Consider the following 26,493-nt stretch of genomic DNA (forward strand, 5'->3'; position numbering starts at 1 on the left):
CTCTGAAACATTATTTATGTAGTGTACTAGGCCATTCTAACTTCTAGGCATCTTTTTTTTTCTGCCAGTCCTGGGCCTTGAGATAAAGCCTTGAGCACTGTTCTTGGACTTTCTCTAGGCTAGGGCTCTACCACTTGTGCCACAGCACCACTTCCAGCTTTTATTCTACGTAAGTGGTGCCGATGAACCAAACCCTGGTCTTCATGCATGCTAGGCAAGCACTCTACCACAAGGTCAAACCCCTGGCCTAGGCATCTCTTTAGATTACTTCTTTGAGGTAGTAGTGTCCTACTCTGCATAACTTTCTCTAGTCTCCAATTCTTAGCTGTTTCAATTTCTGAAGTTTTTGAAAGCTACGTTCAACTGCTGCAACAGGGATCTCTATTTAGGTGGTCAAATAACTCCCAATGAAATGTAGGAAGTTAGGGTCAGTTACCCTATATCATTTGTGGAAACTTTTAATCAGCATTATATAACACATAAAATACTCCATTTCCTTTAGACACTTTTGCTTGCTTGTGAACACAAAAGTAATACTCTAGAAATGTTTACAAGGTTCTTATAGATCAAGGACTTAGAGATCAATAAATTAATTCCCTAACTGAATTGGTGATATTTACTCTTTGCCCAGGGTTTGTAAAATGCTGGGCTCATGCTTAAAGTAAATGCAAATAAACTTCAGTCTCTAATATCACTGGTTTGGAAGTATTTACTGCTTTTTAAAAGTCTTTTTGTCATTTTTTCCCCTAAGTCGTTTTAGACTAATTTATGACAAATGAGGGAAACCATTGAGCCTAAGTTCCTTTGAGTTTGGCTTACTTCACTTAATATGATTTTTTCTAAGTCTTTCCATTTCCTAACAAATGGGTCGATGTTGTTTTTTCTGACAGCAGCATAGAATTCCATTGTGTACAAATACCACATCTGTTGATCCACTCATCAACTGTAATAGTAGTTACTTCTGGCTTCTGGAAGGATAAAGAGTAACTGCATGTCAACCCCTAAAGAAGTACCTGTCTCACATAAGTGTTCTGAACTATCATCTGGTCATTCATAGGTATCTTGGCAACAGCAGTTGTTATAACAAACCAAAACTAATTGTTAGAGGCTAACTATTAAAATAGTTATAATGTAATCATTCCACAATTCAATTTCTGTAACATGCCTTTCTTTGTATGTGTATATGTATTTGACTCTTTTAAGAATTTTAAGTATGGCAAATAGAAAAATATGCAAAAAAATAAACTAATTTGTTTGACTTGTAAACCAGGATAAATATTGAAAGAATGGAGCAGAATTAGAGAAATCCAGTCTTGAAAAGGAAACTCACATTCTCTTTCATCATTTCTTTCTTAGGCATTCCATCATTAGCTCTCTAATAGTTCTCCTTAAGACACATGCAGGTGCATAATGGTATTCTAATAGCATGTAATGACAGATGGTAGGGCTCAGTTATAGGAACTACTCGACTACTGTGGATGAGCAGATCCACTCTGCATTTTTGGGGCTTAGGCAGACAATGCACCATCTCAGCTGCTGACCTGGTTTTGTTTCATATGACCTGTTCCATCCAGTTCCTTATTGTAAGCTCCTCTGGCTTTAATCAACATGGCCTCTATCAGTATGAAGCATACTAAATGGGCTGGTCTTCTTTGAATAAATACATATCAGTATTTTAGAAAATGAGAGACATCGACAAGACAGGATATTAGAAAGTAGAACATAATATAGTGAACTAAACTGGTGATCATCTATCATGAAAATATTCCCTACTAAAGTAGTGTTGGAGAAATACAAATATAAACAAGTGGCTTTGCCCAAAGCAAAACCTGAGGAAAAAAACCAACACATTAACTCTAGCAATAGCAAATTCAGTTGGTAATGTGTAGGAACACACACTCTCTACTTCTAATGGGAGCTTCAATCGGCAAGGCCAGTTTAGAGAACAATTTGACAATATCTAGTGAAAGCAAAAATGGACTGACCCTGGAGTTCTTCAATTTTTCTCTAGAATGTATACCGTAAAGTCTTGTTCAGATGTGCATACAAAGAGAACTACAACATGGTACCTTGGCAGTGTTCTTTCCTGAAAAAATTAAAAAAGAATATTAAGCTTCAGGAAAGAAAAAAATATAAAAGGTGTGTATTTTATTATATGTTAGTATAAACAAGTCTGTCATTTGGTTGCTAATGGATCACATCCTGTATTATTCTATATTCAGGATGCTGAGAACCAAGGACTGTTGTGTGAAACCAGATTGGGCAGAAAAAGTAGATGAGAACCTTGTCTCCAAATAAACAGAAACACAACAAAACAAAACCAAGAAGTGCGTGTATGGCTAGAGTGGTAGAGAATTGACAATGAATGAAAAAAAAAAAAAAAGAGTGTAAGGCACTGCATTCAAGCTCCAGGCCTGGTACCATTGCTGTTTTTAACTGAATAATGAATACATGTTGTTTTGTTACTTATAGAATTGTTAATATTTGAAACAACATATTTTCAAATAAAATCTTTGCTTTCAAAAACATTGCTTCTGCTAAAAGAAGGACAATAAAATTTATAATGTTATGATTAACTTAATGATAATGAATTATTAGCTAGTCAGCACTGACTTTTAAATTACTATTGAATTAAATTTATTGATTTGAGCTAAATATTGAGTTACTATTTAATGACTTTTTGATCTGTAATTTTATTATAAAATCTCCTTAGGTCTGGAAAATGTAGAAGTAAATTATTAGAGATATGAAAATGAGGAAAATAACAATAGATCAACATTCAGAAATATTTTACCCTGCTGATATAATCTTCACTGTTCCTGATATTCTTGATGTTGATGCATTTCTTAAATATCTTTTTTAGTATCAAACAGATTGCATAAGACATTATGCCCTCATGACACTGCTTTTTATCTCCATATGCACCTGATGGTCATACATATGAATATTCTATTCATGTAAATGTAATCTGATTTTGTTAAAAACATTAATATATTTTAGCTGAAAACAAAATAAATTACAAATTGCTCATATTTATCCCTCCTTTCAGAGTTTGATTTTGGCAGGTTAATGTTTTTCAAATTGTTGGTTTCCTTCTTTGTAAAATAAATATATGACCAGGTAAAAAGAGTATTGTGAGAATTACATCAAATCAAAGCATTAATATTTGGTTTTAATAGATATAGTTGCCTGTAAAAATGACTACACATTGTCAACTATTTCATTTTATTGATAAAAATAAGAATATAGAAACCGGGCTGGGAGTTTGGCATAGCATGCCTAGCATGCATGAAGACTGGGGTTTGATTCCTTGGTACCACATACATACAAAAAAGCCGGAATTGGTGCCGAGGCTCAAGTGGTAGAGCTGTAGCCTTGAGAAAGTCCAAGGACAGTGCTCAGGCCCTGAGCTCAAGCCCAGGACTGGCAACAAAAAAATCTAAGAAACTTAAAAAAAAAAGAATATAGATACCTACTTTTGTTATGTTTCTCTGAAGATCACAAGATCATTATTTCACTTGTTTAAATGAGTCTTTAAATGAACAGTAGAATGTGTATCAAGATATATCCTATATATTTAAATATTTTACAAAGAAAATTATGAGCTAATTAAAAATTACTTCCCAAAACTAGTTTCGGAGTGAAGACATGAAAAATTTAAAACATTTAACTTTATTTAATAGTTACACATAATTGCATTTCAAAGCTCACATTTTGTAGGCTATGTATATATGTTGTTAATGGCATGTATAGTTTTTCACACAGTAATAAAAATAAATTAACCTATTTATTAATAGATAATAAACACATCCATAAAAACTTGTTTGTATACATTGTCACCAAAGATATATGAATGCCAAATGTTATAACAAAACTGAAATTCAGAGAGAGACTCCTACCTGAGAATGTTCAAAATGTTGTCTTTTTAAGCCATAATTCCCTTTACAATTATTTTAGGTACAATTTATAAGGTCCAGTCTTTCATGAAATAAGGCAAATACCAATATATCTCAGTGGCTAGTTAATGAGATTAGGATCACAAAAGGTAGAAGAAAGAAACCTAGGCTTACCCGTGAAGCTTTCATTTATAAATATTTCATAGCAACTCATTAAGAAACAAAATGCAAAAAAATTTTCTTGGTTTTCTCTTTGTGTAAGAGCTAATACTCACACATTATATCCAATCTATACATATGGAAAATATGTGTCAGAATGAAGCAAAGTCTTTGGGTGTTTTTACTGTGGGGCATCATAGATTAAGGGGAACTAAACAAGTAATCACCTGCTGAGAGGATGTTTTAACCCCATGGCTTAGGACGCATTTCCCCTGTCTTGGCAAACAGGTAACATGCTATTTTTGTTCTTGGCATATAGTCAGTTTGTGCTCTTGAAATCCAGTCATACACTGTATGTGCTGACCCCCTGCCATAATGAATTCCACAGGCAGGAACTCCATGCTATGAAAAGTGGAATTCAACTAGAGGGGTTCAGCAAAAAAAGTGGAAGTTTCTCACATTAATTCCTCAGAATGCCTTAAGCTCCAACCATGCCCCTACTTCCATGTTCTTTCAGCTACTTCAGATTTCTGGGCTAGGTGAACCTGGATGAGTTGAAGGCCTTCCCCCATGGCAATATTTCCTTTTCAAAGGACAGTTGCCATGGTACGATAATTTTGTGCAGGGAGTGGGAGCTTTTGTGATTGACCAAGCTGTGCTGAAAGATAACAAGTATAAAACCTAAAGTTTAAACTCGGACAAACTTTGTCAAGCTCTCAGTGGAAAGTTGGAAGAAAGCATTCTTTCCACATAGAAAATGTCATGCGTTGAAAAATATTATGTCAGGATGTAGGATTAATGCTTTGCCTCATGTTCATTTTTTTCTTGAATTTATTTTACTTTATTATTTTTATTGTAATGTATAGAGGGGTTACAGATATATTTGCCAGATAGAGGGTACATTAATTCTCACACATTAATACCCCTTCTCAGGTTTTTATCCACATTTCCCTCTCCATTCCCTCCCAGTCATCTTGTTTCCACCCCTTTCCTTTCCTATTTCACATAAACAAATAAAACATATATACAATATACCAGGTAACGAAGTCAGATACTGCAAAAAATATGAGATTAACCGAAGGGCAACAAAAGAGAAGAGAAATAACATAGTACATTAAGAAACAACAATCACACAATATAGAGATCTTGTTTCCATATCCTGGAGATACTTTCATTTAGTCTCATCTTATATGGGCTTATGTATCTAGGTTTTGAGCTATTGTAATCCTCTCCTAGAAGAGTCCAAGGTTTGTACTAATTATTGTGAATGAGGAAAACCATTGAGCGTATGTTCCCTTGGGTCTGGCATACTTGACTTAATATGATTTTTTTCCAATGGGGCAATGACATTCTTTCTGATGGCAGTATAGAACTCCATTGTGTATAAATGCTACATCTTTTTGACCCAATCATCTACTGAGGGGCATCTGGATTGGTTTCATATCTTCACTACAGTAAATAGTGCTGCAATGAACATTGTTTTGCTAATGGGTTTAGCAAGGACATGCTATGTCCTTGTTTCTGGACCATTATGGGTAAATGCCAAGTGGTGGAATTGCTGGGTCATAGGGGAACTCTATGTTTAGTCTTTGGAGGAACTACCATACTGCTTTCCATAGTGGTTGAATGAGTTTACACTCCCAACAACAGTGTAGTAGTGATCCCTCGTGGACACATCACTGCCAGCATCTGTTATTAGGTTTCTTGATCATGGCCATTCTAACTGGAGTGAGGTAGAATCTCAGAGTTGTTTTGATTTGCATGGCCAGAGATATGAAGCATTTCTTCATGTGTCTATACACCATTCTTATTTCCTCTTCAGAGAAGTCTCTCTTTAAATCTTTAGCCTACCTTTTAATGGGATGATTGTTTCTTTGAAGATTTCTTTTGGAGGGATTCATTATTTTTAGCTGTAGATATATTTTAGATATAAGGCCTTTGTCTCTTGTATGGTTAGTGAAGATCTTCTCCCACTGTGGGCTTTCTATTTAACTTGCAAGCAAAGTCCTTTGATATACAGAAACTCTGCAATTTAATGAAGTCCCATTTGTCCAAACCTTCTATAATTTGTTGTATTTCTAGGTCTTTATTAAGAAAGTTTCCACCTGTGCCTAGGAGACCTGGTGTATCTCCTATTCCTTCTTGTAAAGTTTTCAGGGTATCTGCTTTTACTTCAAGGTCTTTGATCCATTTGTAATTAATCCTGATGCAGGGTGACATAGAAAGATCCAACTTTAGTTTTCTGCAGGTTGCTTAACCACTTCTGTTTGGCTCATGTTCTATCACACTTTGGAAACATAACTTAGAGCCTTCTTGATGCTTCCTTTTATTGTTTTCATGAATCCTCTCGTTATTGCTGATTGACTAACAAATCCAAAGTTTTTCTCACTAAAATATGTCTAAAATTTACAGTCAGTTATATGTAGTCCTGACCAATGAAATGTAAGTGAAAGCCAAACAAGGAAAGGTGTGTGTGTGTGTGTGTGTGTGTGTGTGTGTGTGTGTAGTAATTCATTCTCAGAAATGAGAGACAGTCATGGAAAGATGAAGTTTTGCCTTTTGTCTTCAGACATGAGAACTCATTTTCCTTCTTAACAAATACCAATATAGAGATGAAATCACCCCCCACTTCAAGGAAACAATACAATCAGGTCAGTAAACAAGACAAATGAAACTCAAGTATTGATCCAAATATTTAAGAGCGTTCTACTTTCAATGTTTGTCAAAGAAAACATAGACTCCTGTTGGCTTAAGTCATTTTTGTCAAACTTTCTCTTTGTTAGAGTAATCATACATTACTCTTCATACTGACTGCAAACTACACAATAATACCCCACAGCTAAAAAGCAGAAAAGGAATTGAGATTTCAAGCTCTCTTTGTAACTTTAAGTCACGTTATGCTTTTTCTCAGTTCCCAGCAGACTTATGTAGCTAAAGCCAAGATTTTTCACCACTGGTTGAATTCATCTTTGAAGTATTCATAGTGTTAGTGAAGTATTCATAAGTGTTAGTAGAGCCATGAAAAATAGGATATCAAAATCTGAAATTCAAGTAATCTAGGATGAAAATATAAATATATTTACCATTGGTATATACATATTATTTTAAACCAAACTACTTGATAAATTGCTAAGGAAAAAAGAAATATATTTATATTATATATGATGTATTGATATATGATACATATCCAGAAAAACAAGTCATCAACCATATGATTTAAGGTGTCAAAAACTGATTATTTGTGAAGCAGTCTAGCAATTTACCAACCTTTCAATTGGTCACATAAAGAAATCTGATAGAAATTCAACCTAGTGCACCTTGAAGTACTTTTAGTATATATTTGTTGTCTAAATGTGATTAATAAAATTCCTGCTTTTATTAAGTGTTATAGTTTAGATGACAAATTATTTGATCATGTTAGTTGCCAAAGAATAATTTCAGTAGAATTCTGTGAGCAAAAGCTGAATTCAACTGTAAGTTAAAAGAAAGAGAAAAGAGAAAGAAATGGTAAAGAAGAAAGGAGGTGGGGAAAACAGCATTTGCCATACTGTATACTGAGAAATGGAGTGAATGCTTAGGTGAGGACAAAACAATGCAATTATGTACCAGAGGGATTCAGTAGATAGCGAAAAATGATGGATATAAGAGAGAAAAAGAAAAGGTCTTAAAGTAATTGAGAAGGAATTGGATTTGTGTTTAGTGAAGGGATTGGTGTCAGATAGATCAAATTAGGACAGCATTCTCCAAGGGGTTATTTCATTTCTGTATGTTTTGAGTGAAGTACTGATTGTCCTGTGCTCATAACTGCAATCGAAGAATATTTGTGTAGTGAGGGATAGCGACTTCACAATACAGTACAAGCTGCCTGATAGCCATGAAAAACTGCTGCAGTGTCTTTCTCTGAAAGAAAATAGGGACATGTGTGCAGCCTTTCATGAACATTTACTCAGGGATTCTCTTCCATGATGTAGCCCATTGTGTGTTGAAAACTTATGTGCACTCTTCATGTTGCCTGTGTGAATTGGAACTTGGAAAACTGAAGTTTCAATTCTTATTCTTGGAAAATGCTAAATAATAAGCTCTTCCATATTTTGCATATTTTGGGACAAAATATCCACCATTAGTGGATTTTGTGGGATGACTGTCTTTGTTTAGGAAAGGAACCTTTTATAGAAATTAATAATAAGATCTTAGGTAAATAGAACTGATCAATGATATAAATTTAGTTTAGCCTTTTTATTACACATTGATAGTATCATAATTTATATTTGTGGGTTTCTTGGCTTGTTATACAATGGTTTATGCATTATCTTAAAGACAATATACAATGTTCTTTTATTTTCATATAGTTAATTGTCCATTATATTTTTAAGATTATATCTTGAATATACATTAACTATGTTGTTTTTTTAATATGTTCCCCTCAAGTAGGCTTAATTATCTTAAAACCATTTTAAGCTCATCCTTACCCAATTTTTGAAAATATTCTTTATAAATAACATATTAAATCCTTAGTATGGAGATTTTTTGCCAGTCTGGAGCTTGAACTCAGGGCCTGAGCACTGTCCTTGGCCTTTCTCAGGGCTAGAGGTCTACCTCTTGATCCACAGCCCCACTTTCAGTTTTATTTCTATGTATGTGGTACCGAGGAGTCAATCCCTTGACTTCATGCAGCCTAGGTAAGCACTCTACCACTAGGCTACACTCCCAGCCCTACTATGGAATTTTTCTGTGCTATGGGTTTTATGCATTCATTTATGTGTATATGATTACATATGTAAATAAATTTAATTTATTATTTCATGTTAATATATTTCATGTTGTAATGGTTAGCAAAGGGGGCAGATTTGGTTGTCATGCAAAATTACAGCTTCACTGAGAGATTAACTACTGGAAAAGTATATGTATATGTATTTATATATAATGCTTAAAGAATCATCAAGTCAATACAATGAGATCTTGGCAGAATGTTGAGCTAGTAGGTAGACTTTTATAAATATAGCTCTTTTCTACAGTGATCATGTTATTTTGTTCTATATCCAGACTCTTATGCATGATAAGGTGTGGGTGGAAATCTCCTGAGCTGATGAGACATACTCATAGGTAGAAGTTATTTTAGAAGTCGTGCAATGACTTTTGGTCATCAAACTACACTGTCTACCATATAGGTGGGGTTTGACATTATTATTAACTGGACTCAAACCAACCGGTACACTGAATATCTCTGTGATCAAAAATTACATATTAAACTTAATATCAAATCATTGTATGCATGGCAGTTGTTATTTTGTATAACTTTCCATTATCTTTAATTTGAAGTAGTCAACATTTTTATTTTGGAATTGGTCTTAATGAAGAATTTAAATCTAAAGAACAAAATGTAGAGAGAATTCCTCTAGGCAACTTTTTGTAAAAATATAAATATTTCAATTTCCAAGAATCATAAAATTAGAAGGGCTCTTTGAGCTTAGAAATATAAACGTAACATCTGAACTCTTGCAAATACTTTCGCTAGCATGAGTATGAGACTTTATGTGGAAATAAAAAATGGTGATAATTGCTGAATAGCAGAAAGGTCATAGCTCTAGTATATTACATCTTGAACATTTGAACTTTTGAGCTACTTTTTTAAATTCAGTAGTACATTTTCTTTTATTTAAATCATTTAAGATTTTTCTGCTTTCATACTGAATAGCTTATAGTACTTATTCCATTTTTTCCCATTGTTCTATTTAAAAATTTAATTCATGTCTGATGCTTGAAAGTAGATTGAGAATTTTCAGAGAAAACTGGGAGGTAGCTTCAAATATTCTTCCTCTCTTGGCTTCAAGATTGCATGTCCATGTGAATTTTCTTAAAAATATTTGGAAGAAAGGCCAGAAGTTTGGCCTAGTGGTAGAATGCTTGGCTACCATGCACGAAGGCCCAGGTTCGATTCCTCGGTACCACATACATAGAAGAAAGTTGGAAGTGGTGCTGTTGCTCAAGTGGTAGAGCTCTGGCCTTGAGAAAAGTCCAAGGACAGTGCGGACAGTGCTCAGGCCCTGAGTTCAAGCCCCATGACTTGCAAAAATAATTGTTTGGTAGGAAATATGGAATTTCCAATAGCCTTTACGAGTATGTGTGACTGTTTAATTGAATCTTATATAACTTTTAAAGAAATTTTATCAAAATAGTATTGGGCCTTAAACCAGTAAAGCCTCGTTTCTTCATTCTCACTTCCATAAGCCTCAGAAATAAAGTAAATCTGATGAATTTTCTCTATAGAACTTAGGCTTACTATGGAGGGTGGTGTCACACTAAGCGATAGAAAATTGCAGAATTTGTTTGCTGTGCTTCTGCACAGTTCCTACAGACCCCAAGATCTATCTTTTCTTATGCTTATTGCTGGTGGAAATCCATGGTGTTTGCATTGCCATCGTTAACTGTGTGGCCACACACATGTTCTAATACTGCTATGCTGTGATTTTTATTAGACCTGACACTGAGCCTTTCTTTCTGGACTGCTTACCAGGAAAAGTATATTACCTTCTTTATCATGTGCCCTTTCTTTGGGGGTTCTTTTCCTTTCCTGTATAATGATGGGTCCTAGCAGGAATACCTGTTGTTAAAATACACATTCTACAGTGTTTTGATATTTTTATACTCAAAAATCTACTGCTGAGATAATTCCTATCCATTATTTTCCTGCAGTCCTAAAAATGGCTTACTAACATACTGAAATCTTTTAATATGAAAGTCAGAATTACAATTGAATTGCACCCAAATATATTAATTTAGTTCATAAATCAGTTTAATTCATTTCCACATTCTTTCAGAAGAGAAATTAAAATCTTCCTCTTTCCAATTTTTCCAGTACTGGGTAAAAAAAGCTACTTGCTCCAACAGATTGTTTTCTAGAAACAAGTTATTGATGATCATTTAAAAATCACTAGCATATATAGAATGTGCTTAACATCGCACTTTTGTAAGCATAGATGCAAAATGAGGTAGTTATTAGGTGACCTGAAAGAAAATGTTTTGTGTGATATCAAAAGTCTTCAAGGCAAAATAACATGGTATAACAGGAAAATACAAAGCACAGAAATTATTAATTTATGACTTGAATTTAGTGTTCCCAGAATAAAAAATAGTTAAAATACAACTTAATTATCCTCTCCAGATATTAAGTAGTAGGATTGGCTTATGTTTCTCTTATAAGTGTTGTACACATCTCTTCTAAGAGCCTCTTGGGAAGACTCCCTCAAAGAATCTATTGCACACCATTTAATTGTCTGTCTTCTCTTTCTATATGTTTATTAGCCCTTTGTGATTTTTTTCACTTGAATTTGCCATTAACACACTCCATTCATTTTAATGAGTTGTTGATCATAACATCTTTCTTAAAGTATCACTAGTGATTATTTCATGCTTACTCATTTCCACAAACATTAAAATCATTCATTCGACTGTTAAGAGTTTAAAAAGCAATGGAACTTTCCAGAAAAATGGTACTCTAGATCACTTGGAATAATCCTCCAACTAAAATTACCAAAAGAATTAGACACAGTATTCTGAAACATTTCAAACCACAGAGATTGAACCAGAAAGGAAATGGAGCAATGGAATGAGGAATGTAAAGAAGTAAATATACTCCTGAAACCATTTTGGTTTCAAAGCCAAAAATATATATGTAAAATGGCTTCTAGTGACATGAGAAGCAGAAGGTAAAGTCTTGGGTTTTGTAAAGAACAGACTCCAATAGAACCTATAATATCTTACATTATTTCTAAAAGTTAGACCTTCACAGGGAAGGGATAACAACCACTGTCATCAGAAATTATCATGGAAAGCAGCCCAGAGCTTGACAGAGTAAAAGGAAAAAAAAAACATGGACAGTGAAAATAGAAAATTGTCCCATTATGTATTTGTAACTGCAACCAGACTTATAAATATGTAAAGCATTGTTAGTTGATAGGATGAAATTGCAGATCACTGGAGGAAGTTCAGTTCCAGCTGGAGTGGGATAAGGAAGCATTGACATAAGACTTGAGAAAATGAACTGAAGAGTTAGCCACGTTCATTTATATTCAAGGTGTGGGCACAATATATAAACTGCTGTGTACTTATTTTATTTTCTGTTCATTTGTTCATTATTCAGCAGAAATCAGATAGGTTGGGCCAGACTGTGTTCTTCAGAGAGCCATGCTGATTCATTTCCCACTCCTGTTATGTGTGCTTTGTAAATATGATCTCTTTGTAAATAAGTTCTTTGTAATCAAACATAAAACCAGGTCAAAATAGATTAGGGTGAATTTTTATTCAAGTTAAATTGGTGACTTCATAAGAAAAGATAAAAAGCAGACCTGCATAAAAGAAGTTCACATGAAGACAGAGGCAAAAGTGAGGGTGATTCAAATATAAATACAAAAGAGCCTATGGAAAACAAGAAAATATTTCTGTCCTAAATTCCTCTCAGAGATCATGACCCTGTGGACATCTTAATTTATATTTCTAGCATCTAGAACTGTTAGATAATAAAATTCTGTTGCCTTAAACTATCTGGATTGGAACCCTAACAGAGGTACTGCACCAGGCTTCTCTCTCAGCTTCTCCCATTCCTGAAATAGGACTTCTTGTTGGTTAAAAATTTTTGTGTGCCTTAGTAGGAATAATATATACACTATTGGCACCAAAGACAATTCTTAATTTTAGGCAACTTATACAAATGTTCAGAGTTTGTAAGTTCTGGAAGTAGCTTTTCCTCATTGAGTCATTCTAATTCCAATGTTTGTCATAAAAATCTTATTCTGTATTCTGGGTTGCCTCTTTGGTGGTTTACTTACTAGTTTTGTTGCTTGGAATTATATAACATAATGGGAGATTTCAGAGACTTCTCTCCAATCTTATGAGAAGATGTCTATAAATGCATACATAAAAAAATTCAAAACAGAGTGTGAAGCTAATGATGCAGTGATGGTTAAGCATGCTGTGGAAGGAGCTGATTTGTGTGATTAAAACCCACTAGGGTTATGTTTTGTGACTTAATGTGAGCAACCTTGTCAGCTGTCCAAAGTTCTGAATGCGGGAGGACAAATGTGTTACTGGACTAAAAATACAATCCTGTATTCATTTAAGTTTCCATATTTGGTTCTGAAAAAAATAAGTAAGTAGTCATAAGTCAGACTTTGGGAAAACGTTACAGCCTCTTTCTTTTTTTTTCTTTTAAATAAAAGACAGCCACCTGTGGCGGCTCATGCCTGTACTTCTAGCTACTCAGGAAGCTTGAGGACTAGGGTCAAACCAAATTATTCTTTAAAGTGTTAATCTAAAAATAACCTTTCTTATCCTATTAGGTGTGTCTTAGCAAATATTTGGATTTGTTGGTCTTAACTAAAGGGCTGGGAAATTACTACTTGGCCTTTCTATTTAATTTTGACTTAAGTGTGTCACATTAATGTAATAAATGTACCATTAGATTCTATTTCAAGACAAGAGTTAAAGAGAAGTATCACTATCATCCTTTTGCATTAAGTGAATAAAAGAATGATCAAATTTAAAGGAAGAAACAAACCCATACTCAACACTTGAGCAGAGGTTGTAAGGAGGTCCCAAACATTAGAAAACTAACATTGAAAAGATAAATCTTGGCTAGCCTTACATGCAGGAAATAACCACTGGGACTGGTGCCGAAAGCAAGGCAAAGCCAGATAGAGAAGACACCCTGAAGTGATTATTTCTTTCCCCACAGCTACTTTCTGCTCTACTTATCTGATGTAACGTTAGGAGTGCTTCAGTATTTAACAATGGGATATTTGTCTCAGCAGAGCACCAATACAAATAGAAAACAACAATGTCTTTTAAAGATAGATCTATTCAGAAAAGTTGACTTAATTTGAGAGGACACTCAGAAACATGCTGATAATGTTCAAATCATGGTTAATTATCATATGTAATAACTGGAAAATTTGATTAAGTAATTGATATAAATATAAGATTTTGAAAACTCATCTATTTTTATACTTGCAAATAATTCTTTGTTTTATACCTAAGACAAAGATTAGTTAAGATCTATTACAATACAACATAGAGACTGTATGATTATGGATTCAAGATTCAATTCTCAGAAAATTTTATGCAATCATTTCTACCACCCAGCCTTTTAAAGACAGTAAGGGATGAACTAATACACCAATCTTTATACTCTTAACATGAAACTGAGCTAGGATTTGAATTTAAGTAGTTTGGGCAAACTTGATTCATTATTTTTACCTTTTTCACACTCAAAGGAAGACAACACACATACATCTAGAGTGACACAGGATCAAAGTGACAAAAGAAAAGATGACTTTAAATGTAACTATGAGAAAAAATAAAATACAAATCAAGAAACTAAGCTTACCAGTCCATAGATAATAGTGAAGGAACAATGAAATAAATGTCTAAACAGCAAAGAAATTTATATGTTTAAACACAGATATTAATAAAATAGAAAACAAGGTTATAAAACGTAGAATTAACCAGTAAAAGGAAAAGCCATCTCTTTAAAAAGATTATTAAGGTAGGCAAAATTTGTCAAACATGATGAATAGCTAAATACAGAGAGAAAGCATACAGGAGAAAAAAATCAGTCAAAATTCAAATAAAAGAGGAGATCCTGACTGTAGATCTAGAAAAGATTAGAATGCCATTTCTTCAAGAACACTATATAAAATTTCATGCCAAGAAAAAAATTAAACCCAGACAATATTGAAAACAACAATTAAAATGCCCAAATACCCAGAATAAAGAGAAAATAAACCTGCCCCCAAACAATTACTTTATAAAAATTAACATAATGGTTAACAATTTACCCCTATACAAAGGGCATATGTTCCAAAATATTTTTTGGAAAAATTTAAACAATTTTTGAAGTGATGGAAAATTTCAGTCTGAAAGAATTTGAGGACAAAGAAAAATAGAAGTGAAACGTTAGGTTTTGTATCATTCACATAGTGCCTAATGAGAAAACTGGAGGAAAATATCAGAAAGGATAAAATGAACAACTAATATTATACCTAAGCATCAGGAACTAGTAAATCAAAATATTCCTGTTTTTTGTTTTTGCTCTTTCTTCTCCTCACTCTGTCTTTCCTTTTTCTCATTTCTCTTTCTTATTGTATGTGTTTTTGCAATTGTGTGTTTGTGTGTTTGTGAGACTGCATGTGTATGTGAAATGTAGAACAATAGGATATACATCTCTAAGCAACGCTTAGGTGTTTGTTTCCCATGATGAATATTATTTATCATAAAGAGAACTGCTATCTATCTTAGAGAGATCTGAAATCATCATTCCTACAAGCGCTGGAAACAACTGATCTTCCATTGATTTGAGTACTGATTTTGATCTTTAAAACTAGTAAGAATTTGTATTGAAATTAGTATTGTATGTCTTTGTTATTGGTAACTGCTGCCATGCATCTTTTCTGTGTGCTCTTTAAGAAATTGATCCAATTTTTCCTGTTATTGATATCATTTCTTTATTTTTTTAATCACAACTATTTCTCAGATTCTTTGTGAATTTTTGGATTTACTTTTTACTCTAGACAACTTAAAAATCTGTATTAATTATTTTAGTGCCTCCCCATGTTTAATTTTATGTTTATGATATTTTTGTATATTTTATAAGCATGATGAACATAACTACATATTTGTAAAACGATGTGTCGTTAATAAAGTTCAGGTAACGTTTAAGGAAAATGAAACTAGTTGGGCTGGGAGTTTGGCCTAGTGGTTAAAGTGCTTGCCTAGCATGCATGAAGACCCGGGTTCGATTCCTCGGCACCACATACATAGAAAAAAGCCGGAAGTGGTGCTGAGGCTCAAGTGGTAGAGCTCTAGCCTTGAGAAAGTCCAAGGACAGTGCTCAGGCCCTGAGCTCAAGCCCAGGACTGGCAAAAAAAAAAAAAAAGAAAATGAAACTAGTTGCAGCAAATGTCACATCTGGATATAAAATTTTTAAGTGTATAGACATATATGTAACAAAATAGGGCTAAAATAACAAGAAAAATTTAAAGAATAACACTTATTGTTTAATTTTAAAAGATTTTCATAAAGCCAAAATTGTAGGAAGCTGGAGCTCAGTAGCAAAGCATGACTCTGGACTTAAACAAATAAAGAAAGAAAGAAGGTATATCACATATTATGCTATATATCATTTATAATATATGTAAGTACATTTGTACATACATACACACATTTATTATATGTATGCATATATATATACATACAATATACATTAAAATAGATAGATGGTCTTTGTAGACCAAGACAACCTCAAACCCTTAATTCTCCTTCCTCAATCTCCCATTGCTTGGTCATAATATGTTTAATCAATGCTACTTCAATGTATATATATTTAGTGCATGCAGTCCATAATATGTTTTGCCAAACATGTTTTATACAGCTAATGATTTACTACTGGCATAGTTTATTTATAAAGCTAAACCTTAAGTGGCAAGAAAAAATGCATAGTCCAACCCATTGATCTATTCTTAATTATATTTTACTTAGATGACTTATATCTAGATGAATCTATGTATGTGAAATTGCTAAGCACATAGTATATTTTCTTCACTCATCTCCAAATAACTTCATATCTTAACAAAAACCATGCTTGATTTTGGTTATTAGAGCTCACAATATAAAATTATAAATAAGTGATTAGATACATTTTAATTAACATTTAAGCATAGTTTCCACACATAGAAGCTGCATTAATTTATTCATGGAAACTGAAATGCCTTCTAATCCACATGAATTTTAGAAGTGTATAGCATTCACAAAGGTAAAAGCTGAATAGAAACGAGGCTGTTAAACCAGGCATGGCGGTTCAATCCTGTAATCCTAGCTACTTGTGATGCAGATATGATTTCAAGGACAGTAGGTCAAAAGGAATCTCATAAGGCAAACATCTCAATCAATGGGTGGAGGAAGGGATAGGAATGTTATCTCAGCCACAAGGGGAGCAACTTGACTGCTCAAAAAGCTTATGCCTGTCATCTCCAGTAACATGAGGAAATACAGTGGTAGGATTGCAGTTCACCATGGAAATAACCAGTGAAGAAGAATCTGAAATTTTGACTGAGGGATAGAGCCTCTACCATATAACAAAGCGTTACTCAGGAACCCATTTAGACTCTCTTAAAGGCTCATTGTGGAGGATTTCAATGTGCAACTAACAGTCACTCTGTCAAAATCTATATGAACTTTAAAATGTCAGTATTTGTATTTGTGACTAGTACTCGAATAGTCTGTCTTTTTGAATAACTTTTTTGCTTTTTTTACCTTCCATTTTTTCTTCCTTCTCTCCCTTTCTTACCTTTTGTCTCCATTTATTTTCAGGAACATCTATAGGCTTGTCTCCAACACACTTCCTCTTAGTTCACTGTAACATAGCAAGGTTCTGGCAGGTATAGCCCATTTCACATTGCTCTTCTTGTTCATTTCTCTTAAGATCTTGATAAATAAGCAAACATTTCTTAAATGTATAAAAGTGATTTTTATACATCTCCAGTAAAATAATTGGCTGTATCTAATGTGATAGCCACATAATTATCAATGTATATCTTCTGAAAACCATCATACAACTTCTGAGAACTAAGTCAAGAGGCCTTTGTCTCCTAATCTCAATTATATCCTAAACTCTCTTATTGATAGCTACATAGTTTTGTCTCTTTTTTTTTACTAGTCCTGGGCTTGAGCTCAGAGCCTGAGCACTGTCCTTGGACTTTCTCAAGGCTAGAGCTCTACCACTTAGCCTCAGCACCAATTCCGGCTTTTTTCTGTATAAGTGGTACTAAGGAATTGAACCTGGGTCTTTGTGCATGCTAGGCAAGCACTCTACCACTAGGCCAAAATCCCGGCCCCAGCTACATACTTTTGACAGATGACTTTTATATAGCTAAGTTTTAAATAATATAGACTCTCATATTCTGAAAAATTGTTTAAAATGTTAAACAATTTTAAGTGTACTACATGTTTTAAACAGTAACTAAGACTTAATGTTTATTGCAGCATTTTAATCATTTTATATGAATTTAAATGGACATACCATAGAATGGACATACCATGCTACTGTTCTAGATTGTAGAACTGTTTCTGTCATCATTCTAATTTTCAGATTCTGTCTCTGCAGACCCCTTCTTCAGAGGGGTCTCCATTTGTATGAGATCTGTTTGAAGTTGAAAGAAACAACATCTGTTATTAGAGATGATTTCTGTTTTGAACATAGTCTTGAGATAGCAAAATATTTTCTAGAGGAGTAAACCTGCCTTGAATAATGAGCGGTTTTTGAAAGCATGGTTTTGTTTTCTGGATCTTTTTCCCTTGTTAAAAGTCAAGTCAATGTTTTGTACTCCCAAATTCCTCTTCCAAGTAAGTGAGAAATTTTTCTTTTTCCTTTTTTTTGGACTATTTTCAAAACAATTCACTTTTGCTATAGGTTTATGATAGAAATTGTTATGTGCTTGGTTTTTCTTAATACAAATCATCAGATTTTAGGCCATTGTATCTTTTTTTTAATATTTTTATTGTATTTAATTTGCCCGATAGAAGGTGCATTAATTCACATACATTGATACCCTTCCACATGTCTTGGTCCCCATTACCCTCCTCCCCACCCCCCTCTTGGTTTTCCCCCCTTCCCTGTCCAATTTCAAGTAACCAAATACAAATGTATCCAATATATCAGATAACAAAGTGAAATACTGTAACAATATGAGATAACCAAGGGACAGCAAAAGAGATGAGAGATAACATAGCACCTTAAGGACAGCAATCATTCATTGTATGGCCATTGTATCTTAGATGTCCTGAGTTGTGCCTGTTCATGCAAAGACTCTCATGATAGCACCTAAATCTGATATGTTCTAGGATTCCCCAAAGGATTCCTTCAGCCTCAGACAGTATTGATTTCAACATGATGTTTAAGTGTGTGTGTGTGTGTGTGTGTGTGTGTGTACTCATTCCTATTTTACTACAAAAAATGTACATTCTGAGATTATAGCTAAGTGCAAAACCAAGAATAAATGTAACGGTAGTTTGCAATAAACTTTATGAAAATTTGACTGTGTGTCTAAAAGGAAGCAATACAGATGGTAGTAGTAGTAGACTCAGGTCATGTTAGTAACTGAAAGCAGAAGGAAGCCACTCATCAAGGAAAGTATGATATTTTAATTCCACATAAAGGGACACACTTCATTTGATCTCGTATTAACCTGTTATATCTTTAGATAAATAGCTGCAATTTCTTTATAGTTGTATTTAGAAGTTGAGTATTTACATCACTCTTCTGGGAAAATTAAGACGTTTTTTATTTGAATTCTCTCGGTAACTGTTTCCAGTGTCTAATAAATAGTTCTAATAGATGACTTCAGAAAGCAATTTTCTGTTTAGGTCAATTGGCATCTCTTATATAAAGATGCTGTTTACAAAGACATTAAATGGGATCAGTGATGTACACCATATAAAATGATTAAGTTAAATCTCAGATGTGTTTTTGTTTTAACTCCATACGTTATCATCATTCTCAAGAATATAACTAAGCATGCTGGTCAGTTGCTTTTGGTTATGGGCTCTGTCAGTTTCTTCAAGTTGATAGTCTGATAACTACACATTCCCCACATTTAGATATTGGTCACCAGAAATAGCTACTAGTCTCTGTCCCTTGATAAATATAGGTGTACACCTCCTCCATCAAATGGAGAGAATGGGCATGTGCCTTTCTGAATCCCTGTAGTACGAAGTATCCAACCAAAATAAATCTGAATCCATGTAGAGAGATGTTAGCTATGCCTTTCATAATATTCATGTAAGTTTCCAGAGATCTTTTGCTTTTTTATTTCTCCTCAAAAATATCTGCACCAACATAAGGAAATAGAAATCATTTTGCTGAACGTTACAGAAATCAGAGTTTCCTCTATGCATTCATAACCTGATTTCAATGGGTTTCTTCGCTATGCCTATGCATCATATGTTTCATTTTCTTTCTTTCTTTCTTTCTTTCTTTCTTTCTTTCTTTCTCTCTCTCTCTCTCTCTCTCTCTCTCTCTCTCTTTCTTTCTTTCTTTCTTTCTTTCTTTCTTTCTTTCTTTCTTTCTTTCTTTCTTTCTTTCTTTCTTTCTTTCTTTCTTTCTTTGTTGGTTATGGGCCTTGGTTTCTGGACCTGGGCACTGTCATTGATCTCTTCAGCTCAAGGCTACCACCGTACCACTTGAGCCACAGCACCACCTCCAATTTTCTGATGGTTAACTGGAGATAAAAGTCTCACAGTCTTCAGTGCTCAGACTGGCTTTGAACTGTGATCTTCAGATCTCAGCCTCCTGAGTAGCTAGGATTACAGGCGTGAACCACCACACCCGGCTTGCATCATATGAGCTTCTAAACCTTATCTTCTCTTCCTTTTCAGAGTATCTGGGGCGAGAGAGAGGAGAGAGAGAGAGAGAGAGAGAGAGAGAGAGAGAGAGAGAGAGAGAGAGAGAGAGAGAGACAGAGAGACAGAGAGAGAGAGAGAGACAGAGAGACAGAGAGAGAGAGAGACAGAGAGAGAGACAGAGAGAGAGAGACAGAGAGAGAGAGACAGAGAGAGAGAGAGAGAGAGAGAGAGAGAGAGAGAGAGAGAGAGAGGAGAGAGAGAGAAACAGAAGGAGAAGAGACCGAGAGAGAAAAGAGAATGACCTAGTAAACCAAATGACGTTTTAAGAATTTTTGTAGACTTTTTATCTTTTTCTTCAGTTACAATTAACCCTCAATGCTACAATACCAGCTTCAAGATTTCGGGTAAGTAGTTTCTATCTTCTTTCTTCATAAAGCATTAAGGATAATATGGTAGATGGTACATATAGAAAGGAGCAGAGAATCTTTCCTCCAAACCCTCGAGATTGCTGTCTTGTAGCTTCATGCTCTAAAATATAAGCTTGGACAAAGCCTCTCCTTACCAAATACTGTCCACAAAATTGTTGAAACCATATGAAATAAAGAGCACTGAAGATATAAAACATGGACCTCTTTATCTCCCAGAGTTGCCTGTCCTTTACCTAAATGTACTCATGATTCTACTCTTTGCTTCTGTTTCTTTCACCTTCCTCTCCAGTGATCACATCAGAGATATTCTATTCTGAAGTTCAATCGTAAATCTCCTGTGTTTTCAAGGGCAGATTACATTCATAGGATTTAAATTGTATTCTTATGTTATAGTTATTTCCTTTAAAAATTACCAATTTTTGACTGGCTAGATATGCTGGCAGTCAATTAAAAGAGTCTCATCCATCCCCTGTATCTCTATAGGTACTATTGAATCCTCTATGATTTTTTTTAGTAGCATGCAAAGAGAAAGTAAGCAAGTTTGTTATATTTTTATTGTTTATTAGATTTTTTTAACCTGGGAAAAGAAAAAAAATCAATTCTTATACACTATTGCTCTAGCAAGCAGTACAACCCAAAGTTTCCTTAGTTCAATTTGGAGCAGTTTGAAATGCTTGTACCAACAGACAGGGCACAGATGACTGTAACTCCTATTGCTCCCTTGACTTCCAGTATTTCTAGCCTTTCTATTGCTGAGCTCAGGTTATAATGACCACTGGCTGGTTATTTCTGCCTTTGGCCATGTTTCTATTGGGAAGTGTACCCAGAGGAATGTGAAAAAGAAGTTTGTAACAAACTAACTGCCCTAGATAGCTACCTTTGAACATAGCTACATAGACACTATATTATGAAATACCTGCTTTTTTTTTCAGAAGCAGAATTCAGTAGGGTGTGGAGTTAATTCAGTAACATCTCCATTCTTTGTGTCCTGAGGTTTCATGACAATCCATAACATAATCACACTCCTTGAAACTCCTCCAGGATCTCAGTGAACTTGACAAGTCTGAGAATTTAAAATTTCATCACCATGCTTCATATTTTCAGGCATTCTTTACCTATAACATGCGTTTTATAACAGTTATGGAAGACTCGTAGGTAATTTAGCAAATCGTATTGCTTATCTTGAAGCATTGTATAGTGAGAAAATGCCTGTCTGTGGTGGCATTTACTTGATTGGAAGAATGTGGTTTTCTAGAATCTGACTATGTGTCAATACAAGCTAGGAATTTCCTACCTCCTGACTAGCTCATCATGTGTTCTTAACACTGTGAATTGCTTTCACTGGCCACCCATTGACAGAGCTTGTCACAATAGCCAACCTCAGCCTCTTTCACATGTATTAGACAATTGTAAACACATGACCTGGTCATTTTTTTGTGGAAGATCTTAATTAAATCAAGCATTTATAAAGCAGGAGGGTGTAGATAATAAATTGATGTGGAACTTTTCATGTAATGTTCTAGGTAGGAATGCTCAGATGCTGTGAAATTTGCCTTTTTCGACTTCTCAGCAGATTCAAAAATATACATATACACACATGTATATATACACACATGCATATATGTAGATGTTTATACATGAATGTACATGCATACATGCAGTGCATATGTATCGGTTTCCAAGGGAAAGTAATTTTAAACATTTATTGCATGGGTACTGAAATGCTAGGTGTATGTATTTAGGCAAAATATATTTTAGAATTCAGGGATTTGTCTAAATACTTTTTAAACCTTCTTTAAATATGTATTAATTCATTCAACAAAATATTTTGTGCCCTACAAAGGGAATTTTTTTCTAAAGAGAATTTAATTTTAGAATGATTCAAAAACTACTACAGGCAATATTTGAAAATATGGATCTCATCCAGAGGTTTTAATTCTAAGTTAAATTACTTACATGGGCATCTTCTTCCTCTAGTGAGGCAAAGCATACAAATTCACCCTTGTTAAATTTCTGTGACATTTGGATCAACTCAGGTTACTTTGTAATAAGTTACAACGTAAATTCATAATTAAATTATAGCATCCTTTTTCTGAATTCAACTTCAAATGTCTGAAGCAGAGTTTTCACTTTATCCTTTTTTTTTTCTTGTGCTTCTTCACCTCAGACTCAGATTGTATGGCAGCAGATTGCCTAGGTTAGGAGCATTTCAGGTCAGCCTTGACCTGCCCACAGAGTTCTGGCTTATTTTTGAGGAGAAATCTTCCAGTTCATTGTAAGTGAACGTCTGTGCATTTACTGTTTAAAGTGCAAGACTTTTAAGTGTGGAATGAAAGAAATTATAATCCCCAACCTTTTAATAATTATGATCTTGGTAGGCTTAGCAAGTGGTATGTCAATGTATAGAAGAATTTAAATTGGAAATAATGGCTTCAGAACTATACTAAAATATCTAGCTCCAAGATGGAAATAAAGAAGCAAGTCTATTATCATTTTATTAATGACATTTGTTGTAGACCAAAGATAAAAGTCTAAGTCCTGATAAATGCTTTTCAGGGTTTTCTATATATCACTCAAATAATGTTATGGTAAATTCATTCAAATAAGAAGTTTCCTCTTTGATCTATGCAGCTTTTGCCACGGAAAAAAATAACTCATATGGAAAAATATATATTGACAGATGCTTTACAATTCTTGTATTTGGAATTCCTAAAGCTATTTTGTCAACTAGGAGGTATTTTAATAGATAGAAAGTTTATAAGCCTGTCAAATTGGTTTCCCACATCTGAGAAATCTGTATGTATTCTAATAGAAAGTTACTATATTAACACATTCCAATTTGTTCTTTCCAGGAAGTTGGATTAAAGGAGGAAAGAATATATTATTTTTTAATATATCAGGTAAGTCAGAAATTAAGCCTTTGATGTTACAGGAAAATATTATAAAGTTATATGCCAGAAAGAGAACCTGCATATGAAAACATATAATATTTCAGAATTTATTTCACCAATGGACTCATTGTGCAGAAAATCTCCATATTGGCTTATGTATTATGTATAAAGCATGCTTTGATATTTTTTAAAGAAAGATAATATTGAAAAAGAAAGTATAAAAATTTTCAGCATTTATATTAGGCTCTTGCTGATATGTGTTAATAAAGTCCTAAGCACTATCTTTTCAAAAATATAGTAGAAGGTATATTTAAAAGTTTTGAATAGCCAACATTGTACTTAATACACATTGTTTAGAGGTGTTTCTTTTGCTCAAAATGTTTACAAAGCCTTTTGGAAACTTTTTTCTGCGGAAGATTTTCAGGTTAAAAAAAAGATGGCCAAGGTCTTATTTAAGTTGCTATTGTATCTACTCTAACATGTGAAATACTTGGCCAGAGAATACTCAAACAGTACACCACAAATTCTTAAGTGTTCTATTCACATTCTGAGCAAGGATATTATGGAAGAATTTCTCTTCTGATTTAACAATTCGTAACCTGAACTTGTGAAAGATTTTAGAGATCATTTGCTAAATATCATTTGTTTTACTATATATTTGAATCACACAGCAGGCTTGATTTTGTTACTGCAATTTTGATTAATTAGGTTGAATTATTTTGATTTTGCTCATGTTTCAAATACATATCACAGATACAGTGAAGCCTGCCTTAGGTTTCTAAAACTCAGTTGCTCTGTCCACAAACTTATGTCTCAGCCAACATTCTTGTCTTCCAATCAATTACCTACCAGTTCTTTATATTTTTTGCCAATTCTATCTTTATCATGTAGTAGAAAATATTAACATATGTAATATACTCTCCAGGCATTTAATTTAGTTCTTTCCCATTCACTTGAGAAAGAAAGCTTGAGTATTACATTAAAAGCAACAGAATATACACAGAATGCCTAACACTTGTCTGACCCGTGTTGGTTCATAGTTGAGAACAGCAGAATTAGGAAAGAGCAGTTCATTATATTAACACATAACTCAGATGAACTAAATATCTAAGGAATCTATTTTATGCCATCATGGAGAGATGGAGACTTTTAGTTGAAGCCTAATTTGAGTCACAGAATCATTGATATATCCCCTTGGTGTTTCTTTATTTTTTTTTAGAACTACATTTATTCTGGCCTTTGCTGCAACACACAATTCTCTTCTCTATAATAATGTAATTTTTCTTTTGAACATTACCATGTACATTTTGACTTTGGCCCTTTTTCTTTATTGTCATTTTTTCCATATATTTTTATTGTAATTAATAGAAGGGTTACATTATATTCACCAGATAGAAGGTGCATTACTTCACAAACATTGGTAGCCTTTCCGATGTCTTGGTCCTCCTTTCCCTTCTCCTACTTCCACCCCTCATCTTGTTTTCCCCCCTTCCCTATCTTATTTCAAATAACCAAATACACCTATATACAATATATCAGATAACAAGGTAAAATACTTGTACCATTCTGATACATAGTTTCACCGGAACTATATTCACCAAAGTCTTTTGAGTGGAAGAAGAGATAGCAAATATTTGTATTTTCGTTGTCGCTGCCATTCAACAAAGTGACTTATGAATACAATGCATCTTGATCAATGTCACCCCTTTCATTATTCTTGCCAGCCCTCCTAACCTCATATTTCTTAATTTTTAGGCTATGTATTCAAGTTTTTTGCCACTTGACATTGTATGTATACGATGTACCTTGTTATGTGTCATCCTTTCAACATCTTTCTCCCCCTTCTACTAACCCTTCCCTTATTTTTCTCCTTTGTGGTATATACCATGAATTCTTCCCTGTACTTTCCCAGCTCCTTCATTTCTTTCTTCAACCCCTCTCCCTCTGGCCTGTTCTCCACTCCAGCAAGTACTCATTTCCTGGTACTTACTTTGCTGGGCTTTGACTTAGTATGTCCAAAGAATTATACTATTTGAGGAGTGAAGGGTTGAACTCAGCAATGGGGATGTTGAATGAAGGGCAGGCCTCCCACTCCTATCATGGACCAGGGACAGAAGGCCTCTGATTTCTGAATTCTTCCCTAACTTAAACTCATAACTCTAAGTGAAGCTTGGGCTCCCAGCACCAAGCCCTCCACCACACATACAAAGTATCACAATGGGAATCATTTTTTAAGAGAAGATAAAGAGCAGGAGAATCCGGCAGACACAGAATGAGAAGAAAAGATAGATCACACTTTGAATAGGAGATAAGATTTAAATTTAACCTGGAAATTGAAGCTTACCAATGAAAAGACAGAACAAAGAAATCTATAGGGAAGGAAGGGGATCTTGGAAGAGAGAAAAGATTAGAAAAGATAAAATAATTACATATGTATGTCTCAGTTGGACTGAAGCTTGTCATTAACCCACATCCATGTTGAAAGTTATGATTGACACAAGTGATGATGAAACAAAATCAATCACAGAAACAGGAATGAAAATAGAGACAAAAAAAGGAATACTCCATGAATCAAATGTATGGTAACATAAAAAGGTATGATAGAAAAAAAATTAAAAACCAAAATAACACAAAAGATGCCTGGATTTGTCTGTCAGTTGTGATTTATTTTCTTACATTGAACAAGTTTGGACTGTGCTCAAGGAATCTCAAGCGCAAAATAATATC

The 26,493-nt window shown here is 34.0% G+C and overlaps 2 long non-coding RNA genes across 4 annotated transcripts in view; both read left to right on the forward strand.

The window, feature by feature from the left end:
* The window catches only part of LOC150067231 (uncharacterized), a 30,317-nt gene extending 27,967 nt beyond the window's left edge, over window positions 1-2,350 (forward strand). For both annotated transcript variants that reach the window (XR_016539524.1, XR_016539523.1), the window contains exon 7: window positions 2,223-2,350. This is a non-coding gene — a long non-coding RNA (uncharacterized LOC150067231). The remainder of the gene's footprint in view (window positions 1-2,222) is intronic.
* Window positions 2,351-20,750: 18,400 nt separating this feature from the next.
* LOC150067232 (uncharacterized) overlaps window positions 20,751-26,493 on the forward strand; it is a 42,265-nt gene continuing 36,522 nt past the window's right edge. For both annotated transcript variants that reach the window (XR_016539531.1, XR_016539532.1), the window contains exons 1-3: window positions 20,751-20,851; window positions 23,043-23,150; window positions 23,728-23,775. This is a non-coding gene — a long non-coding RNA (uncharacterized LOC150067232). The remainder of the gene's footprint in view (window positions 20,852-23,042; window positions 23,151-23,727; window positions 23,776-26,493) is intronic.

This window comes from Megascapheus bottae, chromosome 2, assembly GCF_031878675.1.
Source record: "Megascapheus bottae isolate mThoBot1 chromosome 2, mThoBot2.hap1, whole genome shotgun sequence".
NCBI lineage: Eukaryota > Metazoa > Chordata > Mammalia > Rodentia > Geomyidae > Megascapheus > Megascapheus bottae.